Source organism: Schistocerca gregaria, chromosome 4 (assembly GCF_023897955.1).
Source record: "Schistocerca gregaria isolate iqSchGreg1 chromosome 4, iqSchGreg1.2, whole genome shotgun sequence".
NCBI lineage: Eukaryota > Metazoa > Arthropoda > Insecta > Orthoptera > Acrididae > Schistocerca > Schistocerca gregaria.
In genome coordinates this window covers 55,634,859-55,655,949 of record NC_064923.1, presented here as the reverse complement: position 1 = coordinate 55,655,949, position 21,091 = coordinate 55,634,859, and positions in this window count along the sequence as shown.

The window sequence follows — 21,091 nt, the reverse complement described above, 5'->3', positions numbered from 1 at the left end:
AACGTTCATTGAATGTCGATATTTCGGTTTTTAGGTTTCGAGTACGATAAGCATCGGAAATAAAACATAAAAAGGGAAATAGTGATGATCGGCGTAGTGTTGTTCTATGTGCCTCATGAAACAATTATCGATTCGTTAATAAAAATAAAAAGTGCCTCATATCTTGTACCTGTGTTTGCTATACTTGTACGACATTTACCACAAAGCATCTGCAGTCTTTAAATTTCTCCAAAATTCTGTCCTTTGTTCCCCTATTATCGCATTATTGGGTGGTGGTGGTGGTGGTGGTGGTGGTGGTGGTGGTGTGTACGGCCCTTCACTGCTAACACACGAGTAAAACATCTTTCGATTGGCCTTCCAATTCAGATGTTTCTGTGATCGCTTGCTAAGAGGTCAGATGGCGTGGTGGCACATTGGGACCTCATGTTATTTCCCTTCTCACTGTTGAAGTGTTTCCTGTTTTCTATCGTGAGCGATTATCGCATTTATAGGAATTTGCTTGAAGTATGGAAAAGTGAACGTATTTGAAATTTGTAAGTTGTCTAGCATTATTGTTATTTATTTAAATCTAGAATAACGCTTCTACGATAATCGAACTACGTTTCTGCTTTTTTTTCAACAGTTGTTTGCTTCGAGCTGTCACTTATTCCATTCTACGAGAATATTGTTCCATGTGTCCAGTTCCTTACAGTTCCTGTACTTTCGTCCTGAAAGCCTGTCTTTTCTCCTCATTCCTTAAACAGTATAATAGGAAACAGTACATGACGAGATTCATTGCAGTTTAACATATCATACGTTTCTTCGAAAATCATCATTCGGTCACGTAGAAACAGTTGATATATAAGAACTCCTCGTCGGTATAGTTACTATGGCTGAGTGGGTAGACTGACGGTTTACGAAAGTAAAGGACGGACGTTCAAAATGTAGCTGGAGTAAGTTGTCATTTTTTTTATTTAGACATGTGCAGGTAATATTTTAAAACTTAATTCACAAATTGTGCAATTCTAGGTTCCACATTCTTTCAAAAGAATTAATTGTAGAATAGTATCTCACTTCAGGGATATTTCTGCTCTATGGTTGTCCTGTGGGTAGTTCAACGTAGATGAGTTATAATCATTGAAAGACTGTACGAGATCAGTTGAAGAAATTCCGGAACGTTGTCCACAGAATTTTTACACGCTTACCTTTTACTTACTGTACATGGTCTACGAAATACTCCCGTCCACAATTGATACACCGCTCCCTATATCGATTACACTTTCGGAAGCTACTTGTCGGATCGCGCGAAGCGCCGTGTACGAATTTTCTTTTATCTCCTCTGTCGTTGCAAATCTTCGTCCTTTCAACGGGGCTCTCAGCTTTAGAAATAAAAAAAGGACTGCGGGGCCAGGTCTGCAGTGTACGGAGGATGAGGCAGCACTGTGATATTTTGTGTGAGACAGTTACGCATCAACAGGGATGAAAGTGCGGGTGCGTTATCGTAATGCAGGGATCGTGAACTGTCTCGCTACATTTCAGGCCGTTTCCTCCTCACATTTTCACGCAGGCGTCTTTAACGTCCCGATAGTACCACCGATCAACAGTGCGTCCCTGTGGCACAAATGAATGATGATTCAGTGTCAAATAAAACAGTGAGCATGGCTTTGACATTTGACCTGACGATATTTATTTTTTGTATTGGAGAAACTTTTCCGACCCATTGTGAAGATTGAACCTTGGGCTCAACATCATAACCGTAGACCCACGTCTCATCACCAGTTACGAATCTCTTAAGGAACATCTCGTTCTCATTCGCGCGATCCAAAAGCTCTTCATAGATTGCGAGGTGAAGGCCTTTCTGGCCTTGACTCATGAGCCTTGTGCCGAACTTGTTGGCAACACGATGCTGTGTCAGGATTTCGCGACACGACCCAACTGAAATGTTACATTCTTCTGCAATCTCTCAGGCAGTCTGCCACGCACTTCCGTCCTGCCATTTTTAAACCGTGTGAATCATTCACAGCATCTATGTGAAATGCTTCTTCTGCAATAGCCAGTAGCTAGCAAATATCCCGGAAGAACACACAAGTCTATTTCAGACTCTTATATCCAGTGTTCATTGATACACAATATACTGCACTTAATTTTATCAAGCCAGTGCTGCAGTTCATTAATTTTACCACGATGTGATTGTACGTTTATATGTAGAAGGAGAACATTGTTATCTGCACAGAAAGGTATTTTGATGTCACAAGGTCTTGCATGTTCATTTTCACCAATTAATATAAAACAAAGCAGTTATCTGAATTAATTACTTTGCTTCAGTTTTCTCTTAACGTGGTTTCTACCCTTCCTTCCCTCTGTAACTTTGCTTTGCCTAAGAAAGGAGATCAATAAGTATCCCCAGAAATAGCGTCTTTTAAAACTAGACAGTTGCGTTGTTGAATTTCACTTATAATTTTGCTTATCTCGTGACAGAAGTTTTTTACCATGGTAATTCAGATGCTCAACATGTTCAGTGTGCAGATTTCTCGCCAGTCTGTTAATATCCACTACATTGCATTTTGCCTAAGTAGTGCAAAATTGTTGGTTTAGCAGATTTCTTTATTCACACACGCATTATACACGAGGTCGTGTCTATGAGGTATCGCAACAACAACAGTGTGTTTCGTGATATTTACGTTCAAAAAATCCCTCAAACCTGTTATGCACTTTCCGGCTTCGTTATGAGCTACGTCGTTGCCATCCGTCACACAAACAACGATGTCTAGGGTGACCATATTTTCTTTGGACATCTTCTTGGCTAAAAAGTAGGACAATTTTTATTTCTCGTTAAATATCACTTTTAATGCTAACATTTCTTCTTCCTCTGCAAACATAGCCTTCACTGATATTTGTGTGTGTGTGTGTGTGTGTGTGTGTGTGTGTGTGTGTGTGTACAAAAGCAAACAAAGAATGGAAAGACTGGAAAGAAGTACATTTCAAGTTTTCAGAAATTTACTTATTAAGAAATGTAACATTTATAACACAGAATGTAGAAAGACATACACTAACAATCACTACGAAAAAAGTTCTTAGTAAACACAAGGAATTTATGGTTTTGTGGATTCCACACTGCAATCATATTTCTTTGAAGATGAAATATCATTCAGCAACTCAGGTATGAATAGAAGTCATTGCAACTGTATTTACTTAAGTTTAAACAGGTAAATCTATTCCTTTCATCTGTCCACTGTGCTGATAGTAAGCTGAAAAATCTTTCAACATTTGCATTGTGGGCAGGGAGTGAAAAGTACTGCGCTATATTAAGCGATTCTCTGAACTGTTCATTACACTGGCAAGATCTGAAAAACATTCACCATTTTTCATCTGCCATCAACTGATTCCATTGCTCACTGTCTGTTTCCAATTCTTGTTCTACAAATGACTGTATGTGAACTATTTCATCATATAAGAGGCTGTCATTTACCAGAACGCCCTTTTCATTTAGCCACATTAAAGTATTTTCAGCTACTGACCATTCTTGTGGTTCTGTGAGCATCATCAATGAGAATACAGAAAACTCAGCTATTCCCTGTAACCATGAGAATAAATAGTCTACTGAAGCATCATAAAACGTTGATGCTGCTATGTCAAATTTCTTAAGACTGGTCATCACAATCACTCAGCAGTTTTTTTACACTTAGTGGTACAATATGTTCATGTTTCCTTGAATTTAGACTTGTCAAAGCTTTATTTAAGACTGATGATACTTCAGGTATGGAATTATTCTGTAACTCAATGCTCAGAATGGATTATTGGAAAATACCCATTTGTGAATGTACAAAAAGTAAATAACATTCATTTATAGGATCACTGAAAAAACTCTTGAAGATTGCAGGGCACTTTGCGTTAGACTGTGACAAAAAGTAAGATTTCAAAGGTTCATAGATTTTCAAGATCCTTTCTATGGCTGGCAACAATGAAAGCCACCTTGTTTTGGAAAAGGAAAGTAAATTTTTTAAGTGACAACAACAAATTCACATAATTCAGCGAGTTCTGCAACACGAATAGAAAAAAATATGAAAATGGTTGTACAACTTCAGGACAATGCAGTCAATGTCAACATTACAAGGACTTTGAAGTGTGTTATGAACAACATGGGCTGGACAATCTACGCCAACAATGTTAGTTATTTAATTTTTTGTGTAAGATGTGTGAAAACATTATTACCATATTTCTTCATTAACCTCCCAAAATTACAGTCAGTACTGTCTGCACCAAATGCAACACTTTTAGATAATACTGAATGACTGTATAAAATGATAATAGGAAATTGTTTTGGGCTTTTCGTTCTGTAATTCATCAAGATCAAGCAATTTCGTCTGCAGTCCACCCTCACTTGCAGAAAAATACTGAACTGTCACAGGAAAAATTTTCTGATGCCCATGGTTGCTAGCATAAGTAGATATTGAAAAGTATTTTGCACTGTTTACAGCAGCTCTTACCTGTTTCTGGGAATGCGGAGCTATAACATTGTTGATAACTGCTTCACACTTTGTTCTTCTACACGATACATTTTCTGCACTCTTAGAATCAGGATTTTTTGTTTAGTTGAACACTGCACTCATTAGAACGATAGCTTTGGTGGTGTTTAACAACATGGAATGATAGGGTTCCTTCTGCTGCAGCTACGTTTTTCCGTTCCTGTGTATTTGAAGTTACAAAATATCTCACCATTTTACGCGAGGAACCTGACGATCGAAGATTCTTCCTGTGTTTATCTGATTCCTTATGATGCTCGAGATCTGCAGCACCACCATGAGACACGGATACAGCACAGTTACATACGTTACATTTTGCTGAACAGTCATTGTTTGTAGCAGTGAAGCAAGAAATTTCCTCTGAAGCTCTTCCGAAAACTTTGATTTTCGTTTCGGCATCGCCACGACGTGCTAGGACTTCACGAAACTGATACTGAGTGCTGACAAAAAGGGCAAGCAAATGCAAAGAAAATAAAGAGTACGCAACAATTATAGTGCCTGAGCTGTACATTATCAGCGGGTACCAACGTTCGGAATGTCAGTTTCAATAGATAGTTTAAAATATTTTAACCACTTTGTAAATGTCTGAAAATCTTTGAAAATCGGGACAAATTGCTTGTTTCCAAAAAAAAAGTTGGGACAAATTTTTGAGCCTCAAAAAAGGGACAATCCCGATTAATCGGAATGTATGGTCACCCTAACAATGTCACTGTTCTTCAGTGTATTCCCACGTTCTGAGAAACAGTCAATAAAGTTTTTGGTCGTCGCGCCGGCTTTCACGATGCCAGTTGCACACAGCTCTATATTCACTTCCTGTAAAATAGTAGCTAGCTTTCTCTCGTGATTGTTCGCTGGAAAAAACACATTTCATTTCTTTGCCTGCTGCCTACAATAGCCCGTGATTTTGATTTTACCGTCTGCCATTTTAATTTGTAATTCCTGTTGGATGTAATATTCGTTTTCAATGTTGACGGAGTTGCTGCTGCCTTCCGATAAAACACGGAACCTATTTATGCATACGAGACCGTTTGATGAAATTTGTTGTGAGAAAGTTACTTTTTTACTCGCTTTGGTAGGCAGTTCTTGAGAAACAGGGAAAATGTTTGAATGGTTTACGCACATTTGATAAGTATTTTCACTTGGAACTGTGTTTGAATTATTAACACACTTCTGGTCGTTAGGCATTATTTTCCACTATGACGATTTGTGTACAGGAGCTTCAAATCATTAGTTGTTTCCCGTATTGCATTTTTACCTGGTATTTTGCTTGCTGCCATTATTTGTAACATAGAGACATAAATGTAAATATACTGTAGAATGTGAATTAATTATAAAGCAAAAAAATTAAATAAAAGAAAAACATACCTAGGCTTAACTTTGCCAATCTGCATTTTTAAACAATGCATAATATTTGATGTAAAATAAGAGAATAAATGCTGAGTGATAAAGTAAAATCTAATTTTCAAATAGGCCTACCAATATTTTCTCTACATAAGCATTCCATTATCGAAGGAAAAAAGTAATGCTTGAAGTTAGACATGAGCCTCAGGTAAATTTAATTCCTAAAAATAAATGGTGTGAACTTGCCTTTCGGTAGATCATTCAACTAATGATAAACAAATAACAATACACAGCAACAAGGAAATAGTTAATATTTATTTTAAATTTTTAAAACATTCTTCTAAGTATTGTATCATCAGAGAGTTGCTGCAACTCTTTGTCAATGCCACCTTTACATAGAGATGCCTCTAATGTCCACCAAGAGCAAAACTATTTTTTGAGGCTCAATTCGCTTTTGTACTCTCTAATTTTTTGTTTAACTTTCACCACATGCTTAACCATAAGAGTTTGCTCAAATATGTTATTGTTAAATAGTTTGCATGATTGGCAAAGCCAAGCATTTTTAATTTTTTAAAAGTTTTTATTTTTTTATTTACTGTATGCTAACCAAAAGCAGCAGACCTTTTGTCCATTCTTTAAGGGAATCACTCACATTTGGTTCATTTTTGCCTTTGCTTCATGCAAGGTACCAAGACGGCCAAGGAGTATCATACACTGGTTGCAGACCATGTACACTACTTCATGACAGTAAAGTTTGCCAACGGGAGTGGTATTTTCCAGCAAGATATTGTACCATGTCACAATGGCAGGAGTGTGATGGAATGGCTAGAGGAACATACTGGCGAGTTCAAATTGATGCACTGGACCCACAACTCAGCAGAACTGGACCCAATTTAACATACGTGAGAGGTGAAAGAACGTGTCATCAGAGATCATGCCCCTCCTTCCCTCTTAATTGACAGGAATTAGGTGACTTGTGCATGCAGATGTGATGCCAACTCCCTCCAGCAACCTACTAAGGCCACGTTGCTTCCATGTCATGATGCATTGCTGTGGTTATCCGTGCCAAAGATGGACATACCTAATTATTAGGTAGGAGGGCATCGTGTTCTCGCTGCTTAGTGTGTCTACATTAATTGAACTTACCTAGTTTATTTGTGCCACTTCTTTGCCTTCCCCTTGTTAGTAGTGGCCGGAAATACGGAATCCCGTCCGTCTGCTTTGACCCATGACGTCACAAATATGGCGGAAACGACCATAAACGACGATTCCAATATGGCGCGTATAAAATCATTCCATACACATTATGAAGATGAAAATAGATCGAAAAATACACACACACGTGCCACAAAAAGTCTAATGACATTAACGGGACAAGCGCGTGAAAATAGATGTTTTGAGTGGGTAAAAACTAAATTTAAACAAATTTAGACACCCACCCTCATACAAAACCACGCAAAACGACGAAAAAAACTGACATCACAAAACTCCCCAAACACCACTAAAACCATCTGGAATCGGACACTTCCCTTGAAGTATATAGCTCTACAGCAGCTCCCAATCCCATATGACAGTTTGATACTTGTGAATGGCTGTTTTTCAATTTTTGTCATTGCTTGTTTTTTCAATTGTAAGTGCATCATGGCATAAGATTGTATCATCTCCCATGACTCCTTTCACTATTAGTATGATTTGCTTGGTACTCAGAAAATGAAGGTGATTTTGAAATTAATGTGTAAGCTTGCCAATGTCATTTCCATCTTGACTTTTGTGAGTTTCTCAAAAATTCTTGTGCTGCCTACTTGATGAAAACAAAACACAATACAACAATATTCTTAATGTGAAGCACATACGTCTTTAGTTGCAATCATCCCAACTACCCATTTACTGGGAGCACCATTTGTAATACCTATACCGTGGGTCATGCCACCTTGGCTTGAGAATGGCCAGATCAAACTTGCCTCAATGTCATGTCTGGCTACATGCCTGACAAGAGCTCGTCATTACTTCTCATAGTGAAGTAGTGTTTGTGGACAAACTTCTCGTATTCCTCTGTCAGAAGTAGAGCACTGAGGCTTTCTGTATCTTGTACATACAAATGTGAAGATGTGATACACGGGAAACCTCCAGCAGCATGAAAAATAGGTTATCATTCACTTATAGTAGTTCAGATGAGCAAGGAACTCTGTATGGATGTACTCCTTCATCAAATTCACCATTTTGAAGTATTTGATTCATAACATTGCAGTGAATCCATGTTCTTGATTGTGTACATCACTTTTCCAAATTTGGAAGAAACTTATTCAAGTAGTTTATGTTCAAAGAAGGTAGTGAGTGAAGCTCAGAGAGGATATGTGATGTGAAGATTGTGATGCATATTTGATCTTCCTCTGAGAGTTTGGCATTGTCTAATATCATGTTTGAGGAGGTATTTTCAAGAATAAAATGACCCCACGTTGCTCTGGCAAAGATGTGTCATTTCAGCAATTGCGCACTAATAATGGAGCATATATAGTAGATAGAACATCCTTCAAACCAGCTCGAATCATGAGGTACCCCACACACCCCATAATTGACAATAGGAGATGAAATCTGCTGAGACATGCAACACAATTAGACAGCTCAGAGTGTGATGTATTTGTGGCAGCTGCACCAATATCCCTGGCTCTCCAATGCAACTTCATAACAACAAATTGCTTCTGATGAGTGTGATGTCACAATTGTTTACATTAGTTTTAAGTGTGTTTGTTAATTTATAAGCAGTAGCAGCAAGCAGCCAGATGCTATCTGAAAAAATGTCTGCAGTGCATTCAGGCTGCCAGATTTGTTTATGCACAGAGCAGTCTCTGGTACCAAGCGCTGCGGGTTTCGAATCCACTCCAGATGGCATGGACCTCCATTATCACTAGAGGCCTCTGCAGCTGTTGTGCTGTAAACCATGGCAGCCCATGCTCCTGACCCGCATATAATATTAGGGCACCACTGTGGAGCACGTGGTCCCAGTGGCCAATAGTGATGTACCCTATTGTGGATTTAAGTGCCTTTCTCTCACTCATTGAGACAGTCTGATATTCACATCAATCTGTTGATATCTCTCTTACATACACCATGTTTACTTTGCTTATTTCCATGTACGAGTGGATGTTGTTGATTTGATGAGGTTTTCACTTGTTACCGTTTTGCTTCTTGCTTGTTGTTGTTCTTGGTGTCTTGCTCAGTTGTCTATCATTGTGTGTGTCCATCCTTTCTCATTCGTCCATCTTGTTTGTTCACGGGCCACTCTTGTTTGGTCCTGCCGTGCTTCTTTCTCGGCAACCTCGCAACCAAAATGGTCGCAATTACAACATATTGGCAATGAGGTAAGTGGTAGTAGTTGTTAGCATGGAGGCGATGTTGGTCTGTCTTCTAGAGCAACAGCAGCAGCTCATGCGTCAGCAGCAGCTCCAGTTAGACATCTTACAGCAGACACTGCAGTTGCTAATGGACAAAGTTGAAGCAAGGGGCGCACTACCACAACAGCTCCTGAGTCCTCTGGTGTCCGATGCTTTCCCGCGTCCGCCGACATTACCCCCATTTAATGATGCTAGAGAAGACTGGAAAACATACTTACATTGACAGAAACAACATTTCCTGGCTTTTCAAACCATGAATGACTCCTCAAAGTGGTCGTTCTTTTTGTCTCGGGCTTCTCCAGACACGTTCTTTCTTCTCGGCAAGTTGGCACCATTGTCCGAACTTGTGGCTCTCTCTTTCCTAGAGATATGCCTTTTGCTGGCAAACTATCATTCACTATGCTACCATGGGGTCACCTCTCAGCTGGAGTTCTACTAGTAGCATAAACAGCCTGGTCAATCATATCATTCCTGGGTCAAAGACTTGCAGGGTCTCAACTATCGATGTGATTTTATGTTCATCAATCAGCAGTGTAAGGCTTCGTATGCAGACTCCCTGATCCGGGATGTGGTGGTGCAGCTGAATCCCAATCCTGAGGTCTGCACTGCAGTGTTGAAACTTGATAATACCTCCTTGGAAGAGATTCTCCACATTGCCCACTCATTTGAAATTGCTCTGGAGGCTAATGAGCATTTCATGGCATGGCCGCAAGTGGCGGTGATTGATGCGACTCAGCAGGTTCCACCCTCACAAAGTCGATGTGGACCAGCCAACAGAGGCCAACACCTTCAGGACTCCTCTTTGTCCAATGTGTCTATGGCATTGGCACCTCCGGTCATCCCTCGTTGCCGGTTGTGCATCCCGCTTTCATCTTGCCAACAGTGCTTTACCACACATTATCGTGCTGATTGTCCCCACCACTGGAAAACACGCCACATCCGACCAGTTTGTCATAGTCATGAGATTTGCTCCAGACCTGCCCCTCCTGGGCCTCAAGATACTGTACATGTTCTGCAATTGGTCACCCCACTGGATAACCCATCAGCAGAGAAGCTTTTCCTCACACTCCACCTTTTCACTGAGGATGTCAGTTTTCAGGTTGACACTACGGCCACCATCTACGTGATTAATATGGCGACATATATCCGCTGGGCTTTCCTGAGTTGTCGCCTCCCTCTTGGCATTTGGCTGCCTATGGAGAAGGTTCCATTCCGCGTCATGGGAAGTTCACTGTTCAGGTGATGGGTGACCATGTTCCCCAGCTCCTTACCCTCTGTGTCATTGACAATCCATTGGCTTCGAATATTTTTGCCCTGGATGCATTTTTACTGTTTGGCTTTCCAATTTATGATAAGGTAATTTCCATGGCTGCTCCTTTTCAGGACTTTGGTGATCTGTGTTCAGCTTTTGTGTAGTTGTTTGCAACGTATCTCAGATGTGCTTCAGATTTTCAGGCACATGTCAGCTGGATGTGCAGTCTCACTTTTTCTGGCCTGACCCCTTCCAGTGGCTTTATGACCAGCAGTCAAGCAGGAACTTGATCGCCTCCAGGCTGCTGGCATTCTGGAGCCTGTGTCATACAGTGCCTGGGTGACATCATTGGTGGTCATACAGAAACCCAGTGGGTCCCTTCGGCTTTATGGAGACTTCAGCATTACTGTCAATGTTGAGTCCCTCATAGACACTTACTCCATTCCTCAACAGGAAGCCCTTCTCACCAAGCTTGCTGGGGGAGAGTATTTTTCAAAGATCTACCTGGCTGTGGCATACCACCAGTTAACCTTGGATGACGATTCCCAGAACATCTTGGGTATCAATACACCTTTTGAATTGTACAAGTAAAAGCGCCTTTCATTTGGTGTCTCTTCACACTGGCCATTTTTGAGCAGTTCCTGGATGAGCTTACACAGCCTATCCCCACCTGCATGAATTATCTGGAAGACATCTTGGTCACCAGGCATTCCTGCCAAGAACATTTGCAAAGCCTCAGTGCCTTAAGTAATAAGTCCTTACCCCAGGCTGCCTCTGTTGCTCAGCCTCTAAATCACTTGCATCACAAAGGGGTTCCTTTTGATTGGACTCCTGCCTGTGACCTGGCTTTTCTCTGTTTAAAGACTATGCTGAAGCCTGTCCCTTGCCTTACTCTCTTCTCTCCGGACTGCCCCTTGGTTGTGGCAGCTGATACATCGGCATACGGCATTGGGCCATCCTCACACATTGGTATGCCAATGGCTCAGAACAGCCTATCGCTTATGCATTTAAGATGTTGACCCCAGCACAATGGAACTACTCCCAGGTTGAAAAGGAGGCCCTGGCGATAGTGTTAGACGGCCAAAAATTTCACACCTATCTCTTTGGGGCAAAGTTAACCCTTCCAACGGACCATAAATCCTTAGTTACGCTTTTTGTACTCGTCTCTCACCTTTCAGAGCAGATGACTCAATGTCTCCAGCACCGGGCATTATTTTTACGGAATAAGCTTACACCATCTGGTATTAGCCCACCAGCCACCATCTCCAACGTGGACATCTCCCAGCAGACTCCGATCCTGCATTTGACCAGCAGGAGGTCCTCTGTTTTCACGTTGATCCTGCCAGCTGGGATGCGCTGCATAGTCTGCTTCTTACGGCTGCTCATATTGTCATGGCTACACACTGAGAACCTATCTTGCGGCAGGTTCTCCACTATATGGTCTACGAGTGGCCCTCCTATATTACTCGTTGGATGCGGACCAACTTCAGCCCCTGGCACCACCTGTCCCACAGGCTCTCCATGGACAATGACATCCTTCTGTTGGCCAAGGAGTCGGATGCCCATCGGGTGGTCATCCCTCTGGATTTGAGGCATCAAATATTCAGTTTGTTACATCACGGGCACTGGGATATGTCCAAGATGAAGGTTTTGGCTCACCGGCATGTGTAGTGGCCCAGCATCAATGGTGATTTTCACTGCCTGGTCTGCAGGTGCACTGTGTGAGTGCACCACCAGGCAAACCCTTCCTCAATCATTTGCACCCTGGCTCATGTCTCGCCGGCCCTGGGATTGCATGCATCTCGATTTTGCAGGCCCGTTTTTGGGGTTGATGTGGCTACTTATCGTTGATGCCTTTTCCGAACACCCATATGTCGTCCACATTGTGTCCACCACCACGGAGCCCATACTCACGGACCTTACATAGTTTCTCGCAATTGAGGGCCTGCCTCACACATTGGTCTCTAATAATGGCCCAAATTCAAGGCATCTTCCTTCCATGACTTCTGTCATCTGGTGCTGCGGAGAGGCTTGTCCGCACATTTAACCTTTTGACTGCTGAAGGCGCACCACCTCCTTATGTCGCTGATTCACCGTGGCCTGCAGTGTAATCCGTCAACCTGCTCTGCCTGCCTGTCTCTTGGAGCCTCTAGGGTCGGATTGGCCCACGATGCTCAACCCACCTTCTGCTCAATATTTCTTGGCTGACAACTACATGCGCAGACTCAGCGTGAATTTTGGGCAGCTTTGAGCTGTAACATCTTGGGCAATATTTTTTGTAAAGAAATAAAATTTTACAACTTCATGCATTATCTTAAGAATAATAATGAAAAGAAGTTTATGAACCATATTGAGCCAGAAAATTGTACGTAAATCAACCAAAAAATAGGCACCTGAAAAAATTTTGAAGATTGACTTCTTCGATCTCCTGAACTAATGCTATGACAAATGTGAAACTTGGCATGTAGTAACCTAACAACACAAGGTTCTTAAATATAATGTTTCATTTCCATAGCACTTTACAGTATTGAATGGATTAAGCACAAAATTGAAGATTTTGTAAAAACATCAAAAATGCGGTATTTTCATTCCGATTTTGCTAAAAAACTATGATTCATGAAACATACGAAGCTGTACAACTTCATTGGAAGTAGTTGCAAAAATCAGGACTGAAAACAAGTAAACTTTGGGTTAGCATGTCTTGTAGTGTGTACACATGATGAAAGTGAAATTTAGAGTGCATTAGATTGACTGCACAACTATAAGGAATAAAAATTTTTATTCCCCTACTATTTTTCAGTAATCTACAAATTAGTCAAAAAGATGTAGATTTTTAAGAAAAGATGGAAACAGGTGTATCAATACTTCTTTTTCAAATACAGTTTTCTATTAATGCTTCAAAACCAGTCTCATTTGAACATCAGATTTAAGCCCCCACCCTCCCCAGAACAATGAGTTTAATTTTCAATATTGGCTAACAACAGAGGTAAAGTAGCAAGAAAAATCACACTGCGAAAAAGAGTTTTAACTTTGGTTTGTTGTTTCTCATTGAGCAAAGGTGTTGAAATCAGTTGTGGAAAACATGTTTCATACAAGTAGATGAAGTGTGGTCTAGATTTGTACTACTAAGGATAAAAGAATATAACTGTCCATGTTGTGTGTTAATAATTTAAATATATCGTACACAGATTAATGTATGGGTTTTGTTATACTGGAGAAACATGCTCGGCATACTTACATTTGCCACAGTACAGATATTGTGCCATCTCAATCACCAAATCCATTCATTTGCCAGTAAACTGCTACATATGAAGAAGTTGGGCTTCGTTCATATAATTTTACACCTGTTGCATCTATTTCCCATTTTCCTCTTCAAACCAGGCTATGGACCGACACTGGTGAAGTTAAAAAAAAAAAAAAAAAAAAAAATAGAGGGAACATTCCACGTGGGAAAAATAAATCTAAAAACAATGATGATGTGACTTACCAAACAAAAGCGCTGGCAGGTCGATAGATACACAAACATACACACAAAATTCAAGCTTTTGCAACCAACTGTTGCTTCTTCAGGAAAGAGGGAAAGAGAGGGAAAGATGAAGGGATGTGGGTTTTAAGTGAGAGGGTAAGGAGTCATTTCAATCCGTGGAGTGGAAAGACTTACCTTAAGGGGAAAAAAGGACAGGTATACACTTGTGCACATGCACACACACACCCACACCCATCCGCACATACACAGACACAAGCAAACATTTGTAAAGGCAAAGAGTTTGGGCTGAGATGTCAGTTGAGGTGGAAGTACAGAGGCAAAGATGTTGTTGTGTTGTGTTTGTTGGTAATGAGGATCACCCTGTGGCTAAACATGCCTTGGTGCACGGCCAGCACATCTTGACACAGTGTTACACCGTCCGGGTTATCCGGATACTTCCCACTAACACCAACCTGTCAGAACTCCGGAGATGGGAACTTTCCCTTCAGTATATCCTCACTTCTTGTTATCCGCCAGGCCTCAACCTCCGCTAATTTCAAGTTGCCGCCGCTCATACCTCACCTGTCTTTCAATATGTATTTGCCTTTCAGAAACATTGATAAATTTTCTCAGATTTGGTTCCCAATGATTAGTAATGCTTCTTTGTATGATAAGTCTCAAATCAGGGTGCAACACATAATGGAATGTTGCATGTTTTACATTGGTATCTAGTTTCCCGGTGCACTTTGTTTCATGCAAACCATTCATCTCTGCATTAGCTTAGTATTCAGTGAATGTTCACTCACGATAACAGCCAGAAAATGTCTCCCTGTGAATCGCAGAGGGTTCTTGTCACTATAGCACCTTTGCCTACCATCTTTACTCCATTCTGTAGTATATATTTCTACAGTCTCCCTTATGAGAAAGGTGAAACTCTGCGAGTGCCATTTTTCACTCTGTCATGGACCGGTGGAGAGCATGAGCATTTAGAATGCACAAATCCAGAATATGAAAAAATATTTATTACACCATTTCACAGCTTTACGCACTGATCCCACAAAGCTCAGTAACATGTCACAATTGTCAACTGCACCCATACTCGAATTGTAATCCACAATACAATGCTGTTTCTTTATTTTTTTGCCAGTATTTCTGTCAGTCTTCTCTGTTTCAAACATTTGTGTTGTGAGACTTGTGGTCAACATGTACACCTCTGTCTTATAACACCACTTGATAGAAAGAACCTTTCAGTGGACCTAAACTCAGTTTCTCCTAGTTTCAATTTCTTTTATTGTTTAGGCATGTTGAGCCTGTTCTTGCAAACAGTGCCACATGCAGTTATTCCATGGTTGTGAAGTCAGAGGTACAGATCTGGGCTGCAGTACTGGTTATTGACATATAGAATATGACCCTGTTCCAAACGTGGTCCTATAAGAGTTGCCACTACGTCGCCACTTTTTCCCAAATTGTGGAACCAAATTTCTGTTGTTGCACCTATATATACAATAAAAACTAAAATATACCCAATCTGACAGTCACACAGTACAAATTTCTTTATTCTGAATCTACTTTACTTGGTAGGAATGAATTACTTAAAAGTTAATCGTCCTTTGAACAGCAAGAGACTTTAATCTATACAAAGTTTGTGATGTGGGTGAAATGGATTATGAAACATCTAATGAACATTCTTGACAATCATTTTAATTTTATATAGACTGTCGCCTCTAGGCTCACAGAGTTATCACTGAAGTGTAACATTCTCAGAAGTAGACAAAAATGATCTCAGGACATAATTTTGCTGAAAACTGGTGTGTTCAAAAGTGTATCTCTGGACCAATAATCACTTAATTTTAACTTCTTAAGGGGAGCCAGAATGGTCCATCTCCTCCATATTAATTTTAGCAAATAGAAGGAACTTTTTTTTTCTATAACCATTAAACATATTGCTCAGAAATTTGGACTACATGTTCAGTGAATATTTCTCTACAGAGTTATAATGCCATGGTAAGAAATATTTATTGGTTTTTGTTTTACAGTTTTTCTAAGCAGATGCTTATTTTTTTCTCTAAAATTTTGCACTTTTTCTTCTATAACTCTTGAATTATACAATATTTGTTTACAATTTTTTTTATAAAAATGAAGGAAAAAGTAAACAATATTGTGTATAAATTTCATTGATATAATGTTATCAGTTTTATTGAAAATTTTCCTCGTAGATAAAAATTTCAAGGTTATGGGGAATGGTTACTAAAGTTTTTGATACATTCCTGACCCATATGATAGATTATCAGCATCCTCTTCCTTTTCCAATTTTAGTTTCCTTTTAACTGGTCTTTTCTCCCCTTTTGCTGCATGTTGTAGGCTTCTGTCTCTTCTCCCTGCACCTCGTAGTTTTTCTTCATCAATTAGGGGCATTGTGGAAATGGTGGTGTGTCCTGGTTGGTAACCTAAAATTTCAGCACATCACATTTGATAATGTTTCCTTCATTGTATGTTGCCACTACATCATACACTCCAAACTGCAATGTTTTTATCTGTACAAACACTCTTTAGGGAAACATAATCCAAATTAAATTATTTTCACTTTCATTTAGATTATGTGTTTTCCCATGTTAACACTTTTCCAATAAACTTGGCTGTGATAAATCTCTGAATATGGGCTTAATTACATGAATTACAGCATTTGACAAACTGTTTTTATGGGCATATTCCTTTCCTGATTGGTACTTACACCATGAGTCATCACCTGTGGGGCACAGTGCATGTTGTGTGTGCTCATTTGTTGATGGCGTATGAAAAAATAATTCCAATACTGCTCTCTTCATATGCTCAATGCTTCTTGTATTTTGCCTAATTTCACACCTGTAATACCTCTGTGATCAATCAATTGCTTCATCTGTCAATCTTCCTCTTCCTCCAAGGGTCTTACCATCACTAAGCTTCTGGGATCCTAATGTCTGCTTTAGTTTGCACAAGCTAGCTCCCATGTGCTTCTGCACATGTCCAATGTACTCCTGTTTTTTTATGTGAATTTTATTGCTATAAGTTTGAGTTCCTCTACAGCTTTATATCCCTTAGAATCACCATCTCCTAGATAGTTCGTGTATTGTACATTATACCACTCTTGTGATCTGGAAGAAACTGCTTTCACTGCAGGGTAGAAAGACAGCTCTGCATGTATACACGTCCGTAGTGCTCAGGTAGCTGTGACTCCGTGCAGCTAAACTCGTCTACAGCAGTGGGAAGGCTGATGGCGCAGGATGCATAAATACATCCTTAGCGCTGTAGGGAAGACACAAGACCACATTCCCCCTGTGGGTCCGAGGGTTAGAATAGGCCCGAGGTATTCCTGCCTGTCGTAAGAGGTGACTGAAAGGAGTCCCTTCCTCTCAAGGGGGTAGTTTCCACCACTTATATCTGTGGTCATTTTGGTTTTTTGCTTATTCTGGTTTCTTCCTTCCTTTATTTGGTTCCTCTCTTTGTCCGTCTCCCTCTCACTGTATTCCTTACTTTTTACCTTGCCTTCTTCCCCTTGCCTTCTTCCCCTTGCCTTCTTCCCCTTGCCTTCTTCCCCTTGCCTTCTTCCCCTTGCCTTCTTCCCCTTGCCTTCTTCCCCTTGCCTTCTTCCCCTTGCCTTCTTCCCCTTGCCTTCTTCCCCTTGCCTTCTTCCCCTTGCCTTCTTCCCCACCCTCTGGTCTCTGCCTCGGTGTTTGAGACAGTTTGTCCTTTCTCTCCCTCTCTCCCTATTTTTTCCTCTTCTTCTTTCCTCCCTATGCTTGCCTCAAGGCTGACCCACACGTTCGCAAGCGTAGCCGGTGACAGGGTAACGTGTAATTACCCGCCCTGGGTAGACAAGTAAGGCATGCACCCCAGGGAGGGGTGATTGCCTGAGCTGACACCTTCTGACCATGCCGATTGATCCCTCCATCCATTTCCCGGGAGGTGTGACATGAGGTGTAAACATTCACCTAAGGCGGGAGTGCCCTCTGACAGGGTCCTCAAGAGGAAGGAGTGCACCATTGGAGATGCTGGCAATCATGGGGGGTTCCTCCGCAATGGATTTCTCTTGTTCTTCTCTCTCGAATTCTGCCCACAAACGGAAACTAGACCAGCCACCAGTGACAAAAGTACTACTGCCTGCCCCAAAGTTCCTCGTAGTTTCTAGATCTGAGGACTGAAAGGATTTTTCATCTGTCAACCATTTCGTTACCCAGAAGGGCGTAGATGGCATAACCGTAGTCAAGTCTTGTACCAGGATGCGTAACAGTACCTTGTTGTTAGAAACTGAGAGCGCCTTTCAGTTACAAAAACTGCTTCGGGCCACACTCCTGTACACGATCCCTATCCGGGTGAAGGCTCACCGCACTTTCAATTTGTATATACTAGATCACTCGACGGATTGACTGACGAGGAGATCCAGTCTTTCCTCGCTGAGCAGGGCGTGACGGCTGTCCATAGGGTCATGAAAAAGGTCAGCAATGAATGACCTTGTACCGACCTGGACACTTTACTTGACATTTGATAGTGTTTAGCTTCCGTCGGGCGTCAAAGTGGGCTATGAGGTTATTTCTGTTCGCCCGTATGTCCCGCTGCTACCAGTGTCAGCGTTTTAATCATACTCGCCAGTCTTGTTCCAATGCGGCTAAATGTGTGACTTGTAGCAGGGATGCCCATGAGGGTGACTGTCCACCTCCGTCTCCTCGTTGCGTGAACTGTCAGGGTGACCATGCAGCGTCCTCCCGTAGCTGTGTCCCATCTACAAGGATGAACGCTGTATACTGGAAATTCGGGTCAAAGAGAAAGTGTCCTCCTTGGCTGCTCGCAAGCTATTTACTGGTAGGAAGCCCACGCTGTTCCCAGTGGGGAAATACAGTACTGTACTCACCTCTCCTCGGACTACCAGGGAGGTATCGATGCAGACATGTGATCAAACCTTTAGCACTACTGTCGTCCGTTCGACCAGTGCTAAGATCGCCCGGTCAACGTCTTCTCTTCCTCCCGTCACCCCTAAGTCACAAGCACCTTAATCCGCTTCTGCCAAGACGAAGACCCAGAAGTCAGATGCAAAGGCCTTCAAGAAGGAACTGTCCTGTGCAGACTTCCTAATTACCTCGAACTCCCAGCCATCGGCCAGTTCCCCCCCTGCGGGTTCGGGGGTACGAATAGGCCCGCGGTATTCCTGCCTGTCGTAAGAGGCGACTAAAAGGAGTCTTCAAAGTTTCGGCCTTATGTGATGGTCCCCACTTGGGTTTGACCTGCCATTTTCAAAATTTCCGTTGTTAGTGCGTGCCATTTGGGGAAGGACGCCTTACATGGTGTTTTTCTATTGGTCCATCGTGCACCTCCATATTGCATGCTATCTATTGTCGTGTGGAGGGATTTACACCCCATGTCTTCTGGGTTGCCTCCTCGTCTTGTGCGCAATCCCCTTCTTAGCGGCCACGGCAATTGTGGACCCTTTCAACACCTAAAATCCAGCACGGTAGCCAGTCCGTTGTGGTGGGGTCGTCATGTACCCTCTTGGTGGTAGCCCCCTGACCACGCAGGGATCGCACTACAGATGCCAGAGCTGTTTCCTCCCCATGCATGCCAAGGAGTATGTGCCCATCTTGTCTGGGGCACGGGGACTCCGGGCAATGGGATATCGGCCAGGTACCCGTTGCTTTGGCTGGGTGGCGCCCTTGGGGAGAGCCCTCGTTCGGAGTAGGTGGCATCTGGGCGGATGTGGCGCAATGAAGCGCAATAAATCTCAGCAAGCTGGTGGTCGCACTGCCACCAGCGTCTCTAAGCGAGGCAAAATTGAATTCGATGCTGCACAATATGATCCTCAGTCGCTCCCCTCGTTGGCTGCGCCATGGGAGGGACGCAGATCTAGTGCCAAGCAGGAGCCTTATGTACCACAATACCTTGTCTGCAGCAGAAGTGATGGTGACTCCTTTCTTTCGACAAAGCCTATGTTTTTTGTGGAACACCTGGAGGATAAGTTTGGGGAAGTGGCGGGTTTGTCTAAAATGAGGAATGGGTCCATCCTCCTCAAGACGGCCTCCCCAGCCCAGTCACGGGCGTTGCTCTTGTGTGATAAGCTGGGAGACGTCCCTGTTACCGTCACTCCCCACAGTAGCTTAAATATGGTCCAGGGGATTATTTACCATCGCGACCTCTTGTTACAGTCCGATGACGAGCTGAGAGCTGACTTGGAACGACGTGGTGTGCATTTTGTCCGTCGTGTGCACAGAGGACCCAAGACCAACAGGGTGGCCACCGGTGCCTTTATCTTGGCCTTCGAGGGTGCTGTATTGCCTGAGAAGGTCAAGGTAATGGTTTACCGTTGTGACGTCAAGCCATACGTCCCTCCCCCGATGCGGTGCTTCCAGTGCTGGAAGTTTGGGCATATGTCCTCCCGTTGCCCATCCAGTGCCACATGTCGAGATTGCGGACGCCCCTCCCATCCCGATTCTCCATGTGCGCCTCCGCCTGTCTGTGTCAACTGTGGGGAACACCACTCTCCATGCTCGCCGGACTGCCCCGTTCTTCATAAGGAGCGGAAGATTATGGAATTTAAGACCCTGGACCGGCTTACTTATCACGAGGCAAAACTGAAATTTGAAAGGTTGCATCCTGTCCCTCTTCAAACTTCTTATGCTGCAGCTACGTTATCGTCGCCCTCGCGGGCGGCAGTTGTCGCCTCCTCTGTGCCGCCTTCAGTTGGCCCTCGGGACCGTCCATCTCTGTCTGCCCCCCTTGTGTCTGGGGGCAAGCCTTCCTCTGTTGCCCCCTTAGCAGTTGGGGGCAAATCCCCTTCTGTCACTCCCCCCGCACATGCTTCAGGAGTGACATCTGCTCCAAAACCAGGGGGCTCGATCCCTCCCCCTCCCCCTTCTCTGCCGGCGTCGTCTCCGCCGGCGTCGTCTCTGCCGGCTCCTCTCTCGCGGAAGGGGTCCCTCGGGGCCCTCCCTTCTTCCGTTTCTTCTGCTACCCCGCCGGATGTCAGCCAGTGGCTGAAGGTTCATCCACCTGCTGGTCGTAGGGCTTCTGCGTCGTCGTCAGTCTCCGACGCTCCTTCAGAGAAACTCTCCCAGCCCTCTAAGCCAAAGGACAGACGCGAGAAGAAGGACCGGAACGTGTCCAAGAAGAAGGA